At 40.9% G+C, this 20,089-nt stretch overlaps 1 protein-coding gene across 4 annotated transcripts in view; it reads right to left on the bottom strand.

The window, feature by feature from the left end:
* The window catches only part of PTPN13 (protein tyrosine phosphatase non-receptor type 13), a 109,217-nt gene extending 107,016 nt beyond the window's left edge, over positions 1 to 2,201 (bottom strand). For all 4 annotated transcript variants that reach the window (XM_082759001.1, XM_082759002.1, XM_082759003.1 and 1 more), the window contains exon 1: positions 1,956 to 2,201. The gene's annotated coding sequence lies outside the window, so the exon portion shown is untranslated. The remainder of the gene's footprint in view (positions 1 to 1,955) is intronic.
* Positions 2,202 to 20,089: the final 17,888 nt, after the last annotated feature.

The raw sequence follows: 20,089 nt of genomic DNA, 5'->3' as shown, positions 1-20,089 counted from the left end.
CAAAATAGCAACGCTATGCACAAGTTATCACGGCTGTAGATGTCCTGTTGCAGTGTTTATTAAGAATTCATCCATATCGTGGCACGTTTGTACTTCCAGGGGTCTGTGAAGCTGTGAACAAACTACTAAATCCCACCTTCTCCACACAGCCTGCCTCCCTGCTGAAAACACATGCTGTGCACTCAATCCTCCTTTCACACTCAGCCCATCCTCGTCCCCTGGATGCTTCCCAGTGCCACACACTCCTCCATCCACTTGAGTGTCCTCGAGCTTGTGGCTCTCAGCCTCCAGCTCTTCTCAACAACCGTGTCAGCACTATTAGACTTTTTTAATTAAGCTGTTCTAACAGCACTCTGTGATACAGCCTGTCTCCTCTTCCATCTGGTAACTTTTTAACCCCAATCCTCCAACGTGATTTGTATATTCAAAAGCATACCTTCCACTAAAAAATCTACAGATCACCCTAAAGCGGCTGAAATATAAACACAGACCCTTCGGTGCCTTACACACGTCAGGCTCAACTAGGCCACGCAAAGGCACATTTAAAGAAATACAAAGATATTAATGTACAAATACTTTCCCCGTGGAGTTTATAATGCACCCTATGTATTCAGAGCAACAGTAAAAACAGAAAAGTATCAGTACAAAACCCCTTACATACACAAGGTTTGTTTTTTATCAGGCAACAGTGAGAGAAACATCTCATTACAGGGGGAATTCATGTACTTTCCTAGTCATCAGAGAAGACTGCTGGGTTAAATAATGAGTAACGAAACCCTACAGTCTAACTTCAGTGTATAATTTCTCTCTCGTTGTCGTTCTTTTCTTCCATTAAAATAATGCTCACATATAAAGGCTGTTTATGGAGAGACACACTTGCTGGTAGGAAAAGAGGCACTCCAGCTGCCATACAAATGCCCAGTGTGAAAGCTGAACAGATAGGCATGTTTGATAGCGCTAGGAGTGGTAGCAAAATCTGTTGTAACCGCGCTACCAAACAAAAGATTCTAAGACCAGATTTACTCTTTCCTCATCGGTACTTCTTGCACAAGAACCCCAAATGCTCACGTTGTTTTCCTACTTGTGTCTCTGTACTGGCTGATCCCAACTCTTGCCGAAACCTCTTTAAAACGTGTCTCAAGACATCCAGAGACGGACTGGCAGTGCCAGAAGAGGCCCGATGCTCAGGCTGACCACAGTCAGCGAGCCTTCTCCACAACCCTCACTCCACCAGCCTGCGCCCAAAGGAACGAGCTGGAACCAAGACGCGTTAAGGACTTACACGTTCAGTGCCGGCCTTCCCACCTGATGATCAGACCCCGAGGAAAGCTGTGGGCTCGGACCCAGGCCCACCAAACGTGCTCCTTTCCCTCTGAAGAGGCTTCATGCACCCGTGCGGGCTCCAGCCCCTGCTAGCTCCTTCCACGAGGGCTTCCAGCCTCCCTCCTCCTCATCCCGCGCCTCACTGAGGCGCCCAGACACGGATTCCCACAACCACCTTCACAGTTTCCCCGTCCCACACTCGCTTCACATCCCACCTCCAGAACCAAACCGGTTCCCAAACGTTTCCCCACCACGCGGGAGGGGTACGGGGGAGCAGCTCCCGGCGGCTCGCTATGAAGTCACCGCCTTTGTTGTTCCAAACGTGCAATTTGAGGAGCATGACACCATCTCCAGCAGGCGAAGAGATTACCCTGCGGTTTGCGGAGGTGGCCGCCGATTGCCGGGCGATAAGGAGCCAGCGAAACCTCCGCCGACCGGCAGGTTAAGCCCCGCTCCTGCCCCTCCGCAAGCGCTAGGGGAGCCACAAGCGACCCCTTGCCTTGCAGCGGGGCTGCCCCCCTTCCCGGCCCCTTTTCTCCTCCCGGGGCCCTCAAAGCGAGTGGGGCTGGGACTCGGAGCCCGCCGAGCTTTGCGCAGCCTTCCTCCTCCTCCTCACGGGGCCGCGCACTTACCGGCCGCCTTCAGGGCGTCGGAGGCGAGGAGCCCTCAGCAGCGCTGGCGGAGCCGTGCGGCCGGCGGCGGCGGGGAGGCAGCGGGGGGAGGCCGGCAGGGCGCAGCAGCAGCAGCAGCATCTCCTCCCGCGGCGCCCCGCTCCCTCACGGCGCTGAGGGGCGGGCACGGCCACGCTCCTCCCTTCTTCTTCTTCTCCTCCTCCTCCTCCTCCTCCTTCTCTTCTCCTCCCTTCAGCGCTGCCCGCCGCCGGCCGCCGCCCTCCTTCCCTCACGCCCCCGAGGCGGCGGGGAGCTGCTCGCACAGGCTCACGCAGGAGGTAACCTGAGGACTGGCGCAGCCGTGGCGCCGCTAACGGCAACCTGCGCTTGGCCCCAGCTGCCCTTCTCTGCCCCCCCCCCCCCTCCTTTTTTATTTTATTATTTTTTTTATTTTTTAACAGTTACCTCGGTTCTGGTCCATAAAATGGCAGTGCTGTTGCTCGACGCGTCCTGTAGGCTCTGGGGGTAGCGAAGGGAAGGTGAAAGGAGGGAGCCGACCATCAGCTCCAGCATAGCTAAATTGGTCAAAAAAAAAATAAAAATAAAAAAAATAAGATTAGGCCCAGTTTTCCAACATGGCCGTTCCTTTTTTAGCACATCAGACATATTCTGGAGAGAAGGCCTGCTCGGGGAGGTGAAGTTCCCTCAGAAAGCTGCCTTCTTGACCTGTGCTGAGGGCGAGGTTGGTGGCTGGAGCCATCTTGGAGCGCCTCTGAGGTGCCTCATGGCGGGCTCCTCTCAGGTAGCGTGACAGACCAGCAGCTCAGGTGCCAAAAACACCCCCGTTTCACTTATTTCCCACCAACTTCTTTCAGAATGATGGTCAAGAGGAGGTGTTTATTTTTCTCCTGAGACATTTGTGTGGAAATGATTACTTGAGAGCAAATAAAATGCTTTGCCGTGAGTGTTTCGTCATTAAGTACAAATTCCTTTGTGCTAACGGCAGTATTAAGGGCTCAATATGAAAATGAGTCTGCCATAAGTAATAGTGTCACTGACTTTGTGTAAGTCATAATAAATGTAAGAATGAATGGTAGAGCTAATTAACATTTTAAGAGACTACAGTAATCTGAGATGTTAGTTATGTAATTTAAATACTGTTTTCTTGTAATACAAGTTTCTTAAGTTGATAACTATCTATTTACATTTTAAGGTGAACTCACTATATTGTTACACACCTCACTAACAAGAAGAAAGCTCATTTTGGTCTCTACATTTATACATTTCCACAGCAAGAGCCCACCTCCTCATTCTATGGGTTAGTCTCTTACCAAGAGATTTTTTATTTTTATTTTTTAAAGGATGTTCATGATCTGCAGTAGATTTTATCCCCAAACTCTGCTTCTGTGCTTCAGGTCAATTTATAGCTGATAAGTTACTATAGAATCTTTTTTTACCTTGTTTGAAAATGGGGCATAGAAAGGTCTCTTTGTAGGGAAATGTTTTTTTGCAAAGACACATTATTGCTTGGGGTAAATGTAATGAGTTAGACAGGACTTACAGATGCGTTAAAGCCCAGCCTACGTAATAAGGCAATATTACCTTCTTGTACTACGATGTCTCTGAATAAAGCAGCCTCCTCCCCCAAAAGTCACCTCTCTTAAAAGACTGCAAATTTGATTGTAATTTACTTTCCTCTAAACAAGATTTAGTTCTTTGTTCTTTATCCTACTAATAAGCATCTGTTTGGGACACTGTTTTCCTTAGCCTTGTAAATGCGTGTGAATACCGTAACGATTATCTCATTAGACTATTTAATTTTTATTTTTTTTTTTAATTAACCATCTCGAACAAGGAAACTTGGAGCTTAGGATCAATGGAAAATATGATTTCCATCTTTACCTACTATGCATTTTACAGGGATGCAAATACATGAAAAGCGTTGCTGTAGCTTTAGAGACTTCTTATATCACTGACTAAAAGAAAGACGACACATTGTGCACAAAGACTGACGCCTTGGACTGTCTCCACTGTGGAAAAACGCAATGGCTTTTGTCAGGGTGGTATTTCTGTCATTTATTGTGAACGCTATGTATATTTACCGGGAAGACTGACAATGCCAGCACTTAACTTAATAGATTCCAGAGCGTGACTTTTTCCTTAGCTGTTCAGAGGAAGTTTCCATGCTAGCCACATCTACAAAACTTTAACTTCTGCACAGAGTGTCTGGCAAATAAATATACTCCAATTATTCCACCTCAAACCCTTGCATCATTTACTCAGTGCTTTTGCATAGCATAGTACATCATTGCCTAGAAAAAAAGATGCCAAATCACATTATTTGTTCTTCTTGTTGAAACCTCCTTAATAAACAGGTGTGCCTTTCTGTATGTCTCAACTGGGGGAGTCAAGAGCACCTCCATGTTCCTGGTTTGGGACATGTCTGGCCACACCTTGGCTATGTATCAGGACAAAACCTGTACCTAAACCAGCACCCTCCCTTAATCTCATGCTCATGGGTAACTGGGGAGTCAAAAATTGTTTAGCATGCTCCAGTGTACTTTTAAAGGTCAGTTTAGAGGAAGACTAAGTCTAACCATGCACATTTTGCAACTAACAAAAACTGTTTAAAGAAAAAGGAAAGCCTAACTGAGCTGCATCTTAGGGCAATTCACACACAAGTTCTTGGTCAGCAAAGCACCTTCTTTTTTACTTAGACTCTGTGATGTGTTGTCCTTGCAGTATCGGGAAGATCCTAAACAACTGAAATGAGTGGCTGAGAAAGAAGCAGCAAAAAGAAATACATACAAGAAAGATTAAATCTCTGAGAAGGATCAAGATTTAAGTGCAGTGAATGTCTGGGATTTTCAAAAGTGACAATTAATTCTGGGCGTCTCCCAGTTCTGGTGCCCAAACAGGAACCTATTTTCCAAAAGCACTCAACAATGGTGTCTGAAGTTTGGCAGCTTCATGCACAAATCCCTTTCAAAATGTTAGCCATTTTTATATTTTTCAGCTAAATGACAATCAAGGGACAGAGCTACAAACATCTGATGAGGCTGAATGCCACTCTGAGAAAGAAAGTGATTTTGGCTCCTTACCTGTAATGAAACCTTTCTTCTAGGCAGATGCCAAAGAGATTTCAAGTGTGCTCACAGGCTCTACGGCAGTACAATTGCAGAAAAGAGACCTGAAACATATTTGGGATTATAGTTACGTACGTACCAGCTAAGAAAAAAAATAGATTTTACTAGGAAAATCTCTCCTATGGTAAGTCTTACAGCTCTCAAGGATAATCTTGGAGAAAATCTAATATTCAGAATCTAATTAGCTGTAGATACTTAAAAGCAGACTGGTTGAAACAGTTGTAAATATATGGTAGAGAACAATCTTGCCCAGACAGAAACTACTTGTTCAAACAGGTCCTTCCTGCATTCAGCTTTGGAGTCTATCTTAATGAAGGTTTTGTTTGGGAATATTACAGTCAAGAGTTAAATCAGAACAGCGGAAGAGAGACATTAAAATGTATAGGGAGAGGAGGAGAAAAGGAGTTGTTTTTATTTGAGATTTGAAATGAGATGAAGGGTCACCGAGGCTGGGAAATGCACAAAGGCCGTCCCAGACTCCAGCCTATTTGGAAGAAAAGGCTCTCGCATAACAGTAGTGAGATTGTGTGGAAGGACAGAGCTGAGTCTAGACAAGCAGTGGGTGGGGGGAGAAAAGACAGATTTTTTTCCCAAATTGACATGTTTCTATTAATTCCATAATTAATGACTTTCAGATGACCAAGTTTTAAACGCCAGGCAGACAACTTGGATTCAGAATATTCTTTTGCTGCAGCTGTCCAAAATCTAAAAGCACTGTGTTTATCTTTACTAAGCACATCGCTCTACTGCTGCACCGCAACTTAGCATCATCCTGTGTGGAAGTGGTAGCAGAAATTTGTTGAACATGGTAAGAGCTTCCTATTTCCATTAAATGAATAATGACCTTATTTGCACAAATGCCAGCTTTATATTTTGCAGTGATCTTCAGTACTCACACGTCAACCAGAAAGCCTGCTTACCTGGTGGTAAATTCCATCATTTGGTGGTCATCCTTATTTCTGATTTTGATGTCCTGCAAGAAAAGTTGCACAATGACAGTTTTAGTAAGAGAATCATTGCAGGCAAACAATCTGATATGTAGATTCAGAAAAGCATTTGTGCACTTTTTTGTTACACTTTCACACTGAGCTGTTGAGATTGGTAAGTCTAGTCACCTAAATTTTTCTGCTGAATTCTGCTGATGCCTTAGAAATGCTGTACTCCCTTTAATGGTGCCAGAATATGATTCCATGTTCACCAAAATCTCTTCTGTCTGCAAATCTCTTAAAGGTATAGTTCTCATTTTGGATGTTGCTATTCTCAGTTCCACTAGAGTATTTACACGGAAATCTGGGGAATTACACTAGAGTTATACTCCAGAATTATATTCATGTTACAGCGACCATAATCTGACTCCAGAGGAGATAATTTTTTCACCCATATATGGTACAATCTACTGTCATTTGTGCTTCTACTCACATTTGTCATAACAAGCTGTGAATTACTTTTTACCAAAAACTTGCTCTTTCCTAAGAAATGCCTCTGTGTTCCTGTATAAGAAAAAGGCTTATTTTAGTATGTGTTTTTTGACTTGTATAAGTACAAGCTTTTAAAAAGTCACTCATTTGCTGGGACATCTGATTATGATGTTGTTAGGTGTTTTTTGTTGTTGTTGTTTTCTTAATTAATCAAAATTCGTTTTGTCAAACTAAAGGGACTGATTTCAACTGGAGAAGCTACAGCTTTTCCACACAGTTTTGCCTACTGAATTGGGTTACTTTTAATTGTATTGGAATAACTGCATGTCTGTGCATTTGTGCAGGCATTGTTTCAAGACTTCTCATTTACTTCCTAATTGCTTACTATCACCAAGCTGCCATGGCAATGTTACTTTTCTTGCAAGCCCTTACCAGCTAGTTTTGATCTCACAACGTATAAATCAAGGCTCTTTTTAAAGAGCTGAACTCTGCACACAGAGTACGGGGCATCCCTCTAATTCTGTAAGTTTTATTTTCAGTAATACATATCAAATCATAGACATACCAAGTATGTCAACCACTAGTGGACTTCAGTGTGAATTGCGTGTGAACATCTGTAGGAGTTCCACATTGACTCTGGTGATTAAAATAATTACATTTTTCATGTGGGTCATTTTAAGAAACTTCTTTCTTAGTTGTATTTAGCTTCATTACATTGCTTCTCCTAGTGGCATTTTACTACTGCTTTGTTAACTGGAAATTATTTTGAAGTATGAAGCAGTGTGTTGGACAGCCTGTGCTTTTTATGTTGCTGTTGTACTATGTATTTCTAGAGCTGGAAATCTTAACAGAACGCATAACAGTCATTAACCCTAAAGAGAAATTTCTTCAGTATCCCCTGGTCATAAATTACTTTTAGAACAAGCAGAGACGGAAAACAGCTTGCAATAGAAACACGCCCTTGGAAAAGTTTCTGCTTCCTAAAAGCCACATTATTGTCTGATACCCTGTGAAGGGAACACTTGACAACGTGTGTCGAGCGTTAATGAAGTACTTAATTTTCAATTCTGACTTTACAGTTCCGATTGTATTATTTCATGTGTCATTGTGTGCATGATAATGTTCTCACAGCTGTAGCTCCTGCCTCTTGAAGCTTTCAAAGCGGTTCCTACACTAATATGCTAAATCTCACGTAAGGTAAGGTAATACTATTCACATTTCCAAAGAGGAAAAACCAAGGCGTGACCTGACATTTTCTGGGTTACACAGGAAACCTGGTGCAAGGCACTGGCACTCAAGATGATGTGTTTTGACTTCCACTCTCATGCTCTTCCTACAGAAGAGCTGGTAGTCCAGAAGGAATCCGCCTCCTGCTTAATTGCTGGTAGGTTTTCTTCTGGCTACACATAGCAGTAGTTACTCATCTGTTTTCACTTCCCTACCTTTCATAATACGTCCTGCACTACTTTGAATATAAAACATACCCTTTTCTCCCTGCAACTGTGGAGATCGTCAGGTAGAAGACTGTCTTATTTAAATTTCAAAGGGCTTCTTTGTAAACTACTTCCTTATGGTGGAACCACGAGTTTATCCTTTTAAATAAAATCTTTACGCAGCACATTTATAAATTACAGGGCATTGCATGCAAGGAGCATTTCAGGCTACATTTGCAACAGAACCTAGTGCATACAGGCAGAGTCAGCATGCAAAAACGTTCTGATTTTTTGAGCAACTTTTATCTTTCTGAGTTTGAAACTCTTTAGCTTGACACAAACGTAACTGGTTTACCAATGCCACCTAAGAAAATCAAAGAAACCGTACCTCATTCTCTTTGGCAGCTTATATTTTAAAGAATCCAAGCATAAAATGTTCCAGGTATACTTATCACATGACTAATTGCAATAACTACTTTTCAGTCGTGGAATGGATCTGATGTCAATTACGTTCAGTCTTTGTCATTAAACATGCCATGATAGCTGGATGCAATAATGCAACAAATAACAAAATACAGTGAACCAGTGCAATGTCACATGGTGCTACCTTCCTTTTTATGGCATCATCAAGCCCTTTATCCATCCTCTTTTCTCAGGCAACAACGGCATACCAACAGAGCTCCTCTTTCCTCAGACAACAGCAGTCCGTAGCACAGCATCAACACTGAACAGAGACTGAGGCTGTGTAACAGCAAAACCACCAAATGCTCCTGTATCACCCGTCTGGGACAGCACACGCACCCTAAAGAGGTAAGAATTCAGGCCATAGCTGCTCCTTCAGTCTTGTTACCACCAGTGCAAAGAACAATCTCATTCTAAAATGATAGTTCTCAAAGGAGCTTTTTCAAGTGTTCAATTTTAAGTGTTCAAGCAGAAAACACTTTTTTTTTTTTTTTTTTTTTTCTGTTTCTTGTACTAGGATTTGGTTGCGTTGTCCACATCTCTGTGAAATTCATCACAGTGCAGGGAGACAGAAAATAATTGTGGCCCAAGGAATACACACTTGCCATGAACGCAAAATATATCAACAGGGTGTATTCAAATCATAGCATGCCGTGATCGTAAAGCATAACCACATTACCAGTCAAAGCTGGAGGAAAGATGTACAGAGGTTGTCATTAATGGAGTGCTTTTATTACTTGGACCACACGAGTACAAATAACATGTAGTACCCTGTGATGCATATCAGAGTGGATCTGCTTGAGGTCAGAACAGGGAAACTGCCATTACTTCTGGAGAAAAAAAATGGCATTTGTTTTTCCACGACATATTTTCTGATCCTCATGTAGCAAAGGTTTTCCACTGATAAGTACTTCAACAACTTCAGGAAGAACAGACTATTTTCAGGCTTAGAAACAGAGCAGTAGTACATTTTCTAGTTACTGCATTTTTCTGTCCTGCTAAGGACTATGCCTTGCATAGTGATAGACCATTTCTGTAATGGCTCTGGCTTTCCCTGACTACACATATTTTCATGTTCTGCCATTGCATGCAGTCCTTATTCCTTCATTTCACCCCAGCTCTGAACTTCTCATATACCTGCACAGAGGTTGTTCTTTGTTAGTGTAGACACTTTGCACTTTCTGCAGACCATCAGTAGCGAACGGTCCTCTCGAGAGTCAGTGCAAAGGATTTTGGAGAACCAGAGCTCAACACCAATGTGGTAGGCAGCAGTTATCCCGCAACAGAGAGTTTGCTGTCAATAAAAGCAGGGTGTGAGCTGTCACAACCTTGACCGCTCCTGCTCTCAGACCAAATGGGGACATCCTTCTGTGTGACTGGACTGTAATTAGCCAGAAACAAACTGGGAAAGTGGATGAAGGTTAATTTATACATACCTTTAATGCTGTGAGGCTTCCCCATAAAACAGTATTTGCCCAGCATTCTGAAAAGTGCTAGTACATCAAGAATTTGAAGGAGCTGTCATCATTGAAAGACCCTGGTGAGTCTTGAAGTCTCTTAGATGGAGGCAGAAGCTGGCCAGCTTTCATTCAACCAGTAGAACAAAAAAAGGAGAAACATTAAAACAATAGGGGAAAAAAAAAAGTGAAACAAAATGTCTGGCACGCTCTATTAGTTTCCTGTTAAAAAATAAAAATGAAAATAAAGGGGATGCATGCAAACGCACTGTGACCAAGTCTGTTGTTAACTTACCTGCTTAACATGACAGTTCAAAATGAAGCTTCAGATAAGGGGGCTTTGCATCTGCAGCCCTTCGCTAGATGTGTTTGGGGGGAAGGAAGTCTTTTCTGTTACAGGAAACTATTTCGCATCAATTATTTCCTTTACCGCTTTTAAATAGAAGTATTGTCTCCAAGGCTTATCATATGCAGACTTAGACAAGTGAACTTAACCATATATTACGTACACGCAGGCAACAAAGTAGGAAAGAATGTAATTTTCATTTTTTTATTTTAATCTAAATGAGCTTATAATTGCTAAATAGCTGTAGGAATAACATTATATATGAAATCACCAGAGGAGAGTAGCCACATTTTTAGGCTGCCTAAGAGTGGACGTCAAAACCTGAATTATGGAAAATAAATTTATCAGGAGTCACTGAAAATTTGAAGAACTTTTCCCTCTTCCTATAGAAATATATTGGTATTTTTAAAAATAGCGCTGGTATGGCTGCCTTACACCAATAGGATCAGTGTATTTTATATAAGCAAGCCTGACATTCTTTTATACAAGAGACTTTTTTTTTTTTTTTTATCCAGTGGTGCCGTTATCACATCATAGATTTTCCTTTTCCTAAAAAGAAGCAGATGTGACATTACATGATTTTATTACCAATCAACTATCTTCTTTTTGACAGTAGGCTAGTTTCTGCTGGCAGTGCTCAAGAAACCTACCTGGTAAGTAGAACAAGTCTGAAAACTGAAAGTACATAAGCTCAAAAGTTGCCAAAGTATTTAGCTGGAGAAGTCTGCCCTCTGTTTTGTGATTCTGCAGCATGTAAATTGTGAACTTATTTTCTAATTTGTCTGATCAGTTGTGTGCATAAATAAACATGAGCCTGAAGACGGCTCATGTATGTTCAAAACAAGTATTGTTTACTTATTCAGTCTTCGGAATTATTCAAGCAGACTAAGCGACTGCACACCCAAGTCAAATGCTGTGGTTGCTGCTCCATGAGTAGACAACCCAAATTTGGGGGCTAAAAGCAGATGTACCTAGCAATTGAGAAAAAAATATATATATTGCTTGTTGTGCTCTAACTCTGAGTTCATCAAGAATCACTATGCATAAAATAGTACTCAGAAGAAAAGTACTTGTGCAGAAAAACAAGGGAAAATCAAAGCAATCTCAGTAAGTAATTTGGAAAACACGGAAAAAAGGGAATTCCTTCCAAAATTCCACTGTGTGGGGAAGGATTTTTTCTTACGAAGTCCTTTAGTTAGAGTTATCCTTGTGTTTCAAGGGCAGAAATAACACACACAAAAAAGCATAGGGAGGTCTTCATAAATTGAAAAATACCGTATGCATGAACCACTAACTCATCAGCAGGCATTTGGGCTGTATGCATTTACTTTCTCTTGACCTACTGCAATCCAGTTTCTGGTTTCACTGAAGCTGACTGACTGACCATTGGTGTCCCCAACACAGCAACAACATCGTCTGCTTTTGAAACTTACCCGTGGAAGAAAAGAGACTTACCCCCCGCAGTAGCAGATGACTTGATTTTTGACCTTGAAAATCTCATTTTATATCAGTTTTTGTTTCCTTTAAGAGCATTAGTCTACACCACTGCAAGTGCCATTATTCCATTTTGCTAACTAGTACTTACAATGTTTGTGTACGTTATGAAACACAGGGAGCGTGGCTAGAAATATTCGGTTCTAGAAGATGAAATGCAATGAAGGGAGGTGTTGCAAGCAAGAACATTTACTGATGCTGCCATAAATACGCTGAAGTCAGTGGAGCTGCACTGATTAACTGTACCTGCTAATGCTCCGAGTGAAGTCCTTGTTACCTTGTTGGGTAATTATTACCAACAGGGGGTCCAGAGGATATTTTTTTACTGCACTGCTGAAGTGCTTTCTATTCCAGAATACAGGCCAAGCAGTAATCCTGAAACAGCTATTTTAGAATACTGCCCACTTAGAACTGGCTCGACACTGTACATACTCTTGTGTAGCCCAAGAACACACTTCACTGCACAACTACTCTCTTTCCACAGATGGTTTAAGAAATCTGAAACTCATCTGACTTTGTTGGCGTTGTCTTGGCCATGCTGCAGAACTGAAAGGTATTCCTTACGCATGGGACTGTGGTCGGATGCACGTTGTTCTGCTCTGGAAAAAAACAAAGCAGCTGCCTCTTCACCCTGGACATTTTTTCTCTGACTGTTAAAACAAATAATGAACAAAATCAGAAATGCACATGGATTTAGCATGTTACTGAAGCTTTCAGTCTGTTTTGCCATCTGTATGCGTGGGTGTTGGACTGTTTTATATTTTGGATAATACCCTCTGAGTATTTGCAGTGGAACAGTACCTTCTTGGCACAGTTGTCATGCCATAAGCATGCATGCTGTGACCAAAACCCCTGGCTCCTTCAAAACATCAGAACAGAGAGCCTTCTGGAATAGCACAGTTCTCACCAAAATCAAGGTCCTGTAATGTTATTTAAGTAAACAGATGAGCATGGCTGAAAACCTGGAATTTACCACTAAGCAGAAAGGCTTGTCGAGGAAAGCGCTAGATTGTTACCATCCCATCATGCACTGTGTTTGTATCAGCCAAACCTTTAACAGACACCCCATTTTTGGAAGCCTCCTCTTCCCTTCTGCCCTGCAGAATTACTTGTTTAGAGTGAAACATGAGAAATTCTGACATCACTGTGAAATGTTTATACATCAATTTTCTTTGGACCAGCTTTGACTTTCTTTGTAGATACATTTATTTCAGTCTCTTGCTATTCTGCACAGCTCAGCGTTCAGAGTTGAATTAAACAATAACAACTCTCAACTCTATTTATTCCATGCTGTAGGAATGTAATTAATCTTTTTATATTGATAATAAATTAATATTCTGCTTTACAGGTTCTTAAATACAGGGAGGCCTGTGCAAATTTTAATTCAGACTGGGTGCAGAATAATAAAAAATTACATCATGACCATAACAGATGTTCCTTAGCGGACATCTTATTATCCTTGGTTCTGACATTTTCTTATTCTTTATAAAACAGATGGAGAAGATACAGATGCTAAGTGTTCTGCATGTGCTTTTGAATGGAGATGCAGCCTTCTGAGGAAGTTTAGTTGTCAATTTAGGAAGCTGCATTTTGAAGTTATGTGTTTAGGGTATGTTTACGCATAGCCAGTCCTGATTTGTAGCATTTTCAGTAAGACATGAGGAGTCACGGGGCGCTGACAATAAGAAAAGAGCAGTAGCATTTATGCAAGTGGCGATCTTCAATGTATGGCAGCACTCTTAAGACAGTAGTATGTAAAATGGGAGCACACAATAGATAACAAAATGGGCATCCTGACAGCCTAAATATATATATAAATACAATGTCACTTTTTAAAACCACGGGATTTATTTTATCAAAATCTAATGTGTTTTGGACTTCATTCCATAAAACTTAATTAATTTTTTATTGCCTGAAGGAAAATCCTGACGGCGTTGAAACTTCAGATGCTGTTGGAAAGGGGATGTTTCACTCTTATCTAGTATCCTAAATAAAATTGCAAGAAGACTAGCGTCCAGGATACAGCATGAAAAGCACTTTGCTTTTTATCAGAGTACCTTCCCATTTCCATTTTAATTTAATCTGTCAATAAATAAAGGTTATAGATTTATATAAAACTATGAGCAATCTCTAGAGTAAAAACAAAGTTTTTCCTCAGGGCTGTGGTTGCAAATCGATTTGAGTAATTAGAGAAACAGTTGTAATCTATGTACTAAAGGATAGCTAATATTTTTATGCTGTTCTTGAATACCAACGTATTAGAAAAAAAACTAGCAGAATTAATCCTGGCAGCAAATTCAGTATATTCGATCAACATATTACTCAATCTTCAACTGAAGTGAAGGAAGTAGCTGAAAACCTTGTCATGTCTAATGCTCACCACCACCCAGAGTGCCTGCACAATACAGAGCCATAGAACTGCATTGCGTCCAGTATCTCTGAATTACAAGGCAGAAATTTTTTATTTGCTTGGCTATTCTCCTGTGGGCAATCCCCAGACATGGTTGTGCTGCATTTGATAATAATAGTACTCTTAAAGAGGTGGTGTTCATGAGGTAAAAGTCTATAAAGCAGCCAACACTATGGCTCAGATTTCAAAGACTCGCTTTTATTTTCAATCATACACGGAGTATTTATTCATACGGAGGAACTTTAAAATCTATACAGCGTCCTTCGTCCCCCTCCCTTCTAAAAATATAACTAATACAGGGCAGGAGACATAAATAAGAAATTTCTTGAAATGAGTTTACTTTTCTGAAAAGTCTGGTGGTACTTGGAGTGGAAGTTCCAGGAGCTGGGAGCAGAGAAGAGGATGGGGCTCTCGCACTCTTACATTCTTACTGCACTGCTCTAACCTCCCTCTCAGGCCAGAAAAAAATCAGTTACAATCAATGCTAACAAAAAACAAGCCAAAATTGCTTCAGTTGGTATTTCTTCAGTTGTTTTCCAGAAAAGAATTACATTTAGTCTCAGCTGTTAAACAGTTTCTTTTTCTCTGCCTCCATCTGTGTATAAAGTTTGACCTTGATGCTGACCTCCTTCTGCCAGATTTCCTCTTAGGCAGTGGAGGAGGTTTTGCCTGAACATGGGTTAAACTTTAAAGGGTACGAGTACACACCCTGTACTTTTATCACCGTCATGTTAGTCCTTTTAATTGCTATTTTAAGTCCTGCTCAGTTGAAGAATAGTAATTTTCTTTCCCAGACTCGGAGCTGCCTGCCTCGGTCTTTTAGGTTTGAAACGATCTGGATGGGTAGGTGAAATCCGTATGAGTTTGTTTGCGGAGGCCTCCCTCCCACGGGCAAACCAAAGACCAGTTCTTAGCCTCTGTGACAAAAAAACATTCCAGTTCACATTACTGAGCCCCAGGGAAAACATCATATGTCAACTGAAGCAAAACCTGCAAGTCGAATTATCCGACATCAAAGGCCACTACCCCCACACCAGCAATTGCTCTCAGAAATCTGTGCAGAAACAGAGTCCTCCTGCCATGGAGAGAAATGCTGGGGAGTCCACTGCTCCTCTGCAGTGCAAACCCACATGCCTGTGTGCCTGTGTTTCAGGGGCACTAATCTTACACGAAGTCACAAAAGCCTGGCACTACAGCAGCACGCGTGTTATTGAACCCGGCCTCTGCTTTGGTATTATTTACATCCAATTGCTACAGTAAGACCATTCCCTATTAGCAGGTATTGCTTTGTTCTATTGTGCTCGCTAAATGAGGTATTTCCTAAAAGAGTGATGGCTGTAGCCAGCACAGCTGTCAGGCAGTCATTCATCAGTTCAAAACGCTGAACGCAGCATCAGAGCTGGATTACTTACACTGTCAGGGCTGTTTCAGCCGGCTGCTCAACAGTCCAGTAGCGTATCAGTTCATTAGTCCTGATTAATTGCACAGCTTGGCTGAAACTATAGTCCCACATTCCTTAACAACCTGCTTTATTTTCTTTCAACGTAAAAGCCCCTAAAAGAAAAATCCAACCTCTTCTCGCATGAAGACTTGAGTAATTGCAAAAAAGCCACTAGAGTAGATTAGTTTGTTACTACTATTGAGACAACCAAACTCCTCTGTAGTGAAAGAATGAAAGGAAAAGAATGTAAAATATCCTCTGCAGTGCAGTGACCTGGGGGCAAGCCTATTGCCATGTTTCAGTGTTGTGGAAAAAAGAGAAAATGCAAGCCATTGTGCCAAAATGTTTCCAGGGATATTTCTCCAAAACACCACACTAATTTAAAGCAACTGCTGCCTGTATACGACGTCATTTAGTCGCTTAAGTAGCCTTTGAGCATATTCAGCATTGTGATAAGAGTTACTGACATATGAAACACACACACTTGTAATTCATACTTAAAAACCTGATACAAACTCATTGCCTGGCACAGGACTTAGTAGATTCCGATTTACAAAAATAAATTGGTCGGGATATCTGGAAAAATTGATTGCAGCTTTTGAGGTAGTTGATACTGCTCTGACTGCTGCTCTTCCATTTAATTTTCTTTTGTGGAAAAAACAAACAAACAAACAAACAACAAACAAACAAACAAACACCTCATGTGCACTTAATATATTGTGTAGCTGTTACCTGCATATTAACTAAATATCACCTACATATTTTTTTCTTGACTTACAATACTTCTTAAGGGCAAAGTAACAGGAATTTAGATGTAATCATAATTTTAAGCAGTTCCTCTGACATGGTTAAGTGAGAGATGTGGTAATTACTGACTGCTATTATCTTTAAGAGGGCTCATTTCCTAAGCTGACAGAATAGCCCCTAATAAAGAAACGCACTAGACCTTAAAACCAGAAGATACAAACTGCATCACTTGTCAAGATTTATGGTTTCTAGAATATTATACTCTTTACTCTGTATGGGACCATCAGGCTCAACTGTACAAATCTTAAGGAAAGCTTAGCTGAAATTAGCATTACTCACAGTAGTCAAGTCTGATTTCTTTGAACTTCAGTCTGCCACTCCTGACTGTTTCCACTGCTACAAGAAGTTGTTACAAGGAATAATGAGTAGTACGATAAGGTTGACCTCTGTATATTTTGTGGTACTAGGAGCAGTCAACAAACGTTGTTCCTGGATAACAAGACAGATGTTACTGCATTACACACCACACTGGACATAAGACCGGTCAGTCTCTAAAGCCACTAAACACAGGAAACATGGACTCAACGACAGATTGATATACCATGGTGTTTAGTTTTTTTTTTTAATATATAATTTTTAGAAAAAGTTACCATTTAAGATATGTATTTACTCTTTTCTCCTAAGTTTCCAGTTTCACTGTATATATATTTTTTTAATCTATATTGCCTCATGAGTATAGCTGGAGTGGCTGGAGACAGCCCATACAGCACCAGGGCAGAGCTCACCAAAGACGAGTCTTCAGAGAACAGGAAGCTGAGATGAGCAACAAATTCCTGTTTGGGAATTGCTTTGTGTTATGTATAGTAGTTTAACCAGAAAAAGGTTCTGCACAGCTCCCAAAAGGTATTGGGTTAAGTCAGAAAGCTCTGTTGTTAATGTTACTAGAAACTGCACACATGGTATGGTTCAGAGAAAGCCCATCTGTAAAACTGGATATAAAAAGACAAACAAAACCCAAACAACTGGAGCAGAGATTTGTGGTTAAAAGAACTTAGCACAAAGCCATTTCCCCACATGACAGCTGCCTCGTGGCTGAGCTAACTAAAGGGAAAAGATACTCGCTTACCTAGCACATCTATTTAGCTAAATCTTTGGAAATTATCTTGGAAGAAGTTTTCATTGTGTAATTTCAGTTTGGATGCAGACCAGACAGTTGAAAATTCTTAAAACATAATTTCTTTTTTTTTTTTTTTTTTTTTTGGTGGATTTTTACTTCAATAACTCCAAATCATCTTGTAGAGATCAATGATGGCCAAATCTACCCACACACAGAACTGGCTCAGTGCCACAATCACCTACTGCTCATCTGAGCACCTTGTTGTTATCTCCTACACTAAAAGGAGGGGTTTACACACTTTCATACATAGCTTTTATTGGAAAACAAAAAATAATGAAAACTTACTGAAAATGTAGAACTAGCTTTGTCCAAGAAATGCTCCAGACCATCAAGTACAGGATGAACTGTCCAAGGTCAGTCTGGCTGGAGAAGAAATGCAACAAGCAGGTGATTTACATGCTGAAGGGCTCACTGAATTTGGCTCTCCACGGAGCCTTCAGCACGTTTGCCTTTAGGTGGCACTCTTTGCTTGTATCAAGCATTTTCCTTGATCGAGGGAGCAGCTGTGTCTATACAGCTCTGCAAACATCACGTTCAGGGGAGTAAGATGAGTGCAATGTCAGCCTAGGATAGGGGATCTCATCCCACAAAGCAGAAGCTGGAATGACCATGGCTGCCATCTTCTGCCAGCTTTAAAAAACTGTTTGTACTGCACACTCTTGATTTATTTTTTTTTCCCAACTGCAGGATGGTCCAGTGAGCTGTTGCAACTAAGTGAAAAACTGATGCGGAACTGTAGTCCCTCTGGATTTGGTATTACGCAGCGGTGCCAGTGAATTTTTGCAGTAAAAGTGAGTTGTTTACATTAGTCTCAATGCTAACCGCTTAAAAATCCAGTGCTAAAACTGAGTGACAGCTTGGTTATTCAGTCAATTTGCTAATGCTAGGAATTATGACCAAAAGAGCGATTAAAACTTAATTAATGTTTCAGAAATCACATATAACTATTGGCAATGAGTTACTTTAGCAATAATACTGTAATTTTATTGCCCTTTCCACTAACAGTGTCTTGAGCTTGTGACAAAAGGATGTCAGAAAATCAAAACCAATGAGTACAACTCCCCTGAAACCTGGCCAATGTTCTCCCACTCACCCACCTGCAGTCAGCAGCATGGTGTTGTGTTAAGGTGTTTGTCCTTTATGGTGAAAGAAACCTTATGGGATGTCTGCATGTTGCCAAAAAGGAGAATCTTTCTTTACGTAGAGAATCATAATAATCCTACAACTACTATGTAATAAAAATTCAGAAACACATACATTAAAAATCTTAGACGATTCATGCTCTGCAGCAGCTTTGTAGCATGCATTCCTATCTGCTACATGGTATTAAGCTCTTGAAGGGGCTTTTGGACAGTGCTCTGGCTGCTTGAAACACTGAAATGCTTTGGAATCCAGCCATGAGGTTTCCTTACTGGACTGTTTCTCCTACTGTTCACTGATTTTAAAACCAGAATGTCATCCTTCAGCCCCCTCGGTTACTTGCTGGGCCCTACAGTACTTCCCATTTTACTGAAAAGACCTTTTGTGCTCATTCCAAATTTGTCTGTGTTCAAGTCCTGTTAATTCTGGACTGACATAAATAATCTCCATTCCTTCTGGAACACCTACATCCACAAATTTTCTCCTGCAAGGCAGACTTCTCCGGAGAACAAATGTGGGGTGGGGACATTTAACATAACCCTTTGGTGAGCTACCTCCAAACCACAACTTCAGTTATTTGACTACTTTGGGTCATTATTCATATATAAAAAAGAACAGAACCAAAAAGTGAATCCTTATTCTAGCTGTGATCACGTGAACTGCTGAAAATACTCCAAACAAATCTTTTCCCATCCAAAATGATGCAATGGAACTGAAAAAGTAAGGCTACTCCAAGAGCAGGAGCATCACCTAGACAATGCTGAGGACAAATCCAGCAAAGAACGGGCATAAATTTATCTTCCAAAACAAATAATAAATGTGTTACTCTTTATGAACGCTTGATGACAGATCAAGGCTTAAAAAAGTTCGTAGTTATCTGCAGTCAATTTCTTAATCACTATAATAGCTTAATCCTGCAACAGCAGACAGGTCTTTACCTAGCTTGGGTTAAATGCAGGAATGGGAGATTGTATAGCTTTCCACCTCTTTCACGTGTTAAATCATTAAACATTTTCAAAAACTGAAGGGCTGTTTTGTTGTGGCAGCTACTCCTTCACGATTTCTGTCTCATGAGTTAGTAGGAATCCAAGATAATTCACCTTCTTCTCCAGTGTTACACATGAAGTAGAGGTGGGAATAATTCATGTTTCATATTTAGCCAAGAAACATGTTAAATGTCCCATTGTTAGTTCCAGGCTAATGACACTAGAAAGGCTAAAATCTGGAAGATTACACTCCCTGTGATGAGACTTAGTTAACAAAAACAGCAGTCTGTCTGTTAAATAGCCATATTCAGAGAGCCAGCTGTTTTCTCCAGCACCCTAATTGCTATTCCACAACTGAGTGCACCTGGAATGTGGACAGAACATCACAAAGAAGCATCAAGAACAACCAACATTTACTCCTGCCCTGCAGTCCATTTTAAACTAAGATGGATACATCAGCAAATGAGTATTCATTTAAGCATCTAAACTTCCTCCCTC

The sequence above is a fragment of the Aythya marila genome, assembly GCF_965140915.1.
Source record: "Aythya marila genome assembly, chromosome: 4".
NCBI classification, from domain to species: Eukaryota; Metazoa; Chordata; class Aves; order Anseriformes; family Anatidae; genus Aythya; species Aythya marila.
The sequence above is the reverse complement of the archived record's forward strand: the minus strand, read 5'-3'. Positions and strand labels throughout refer to the sequence as shown.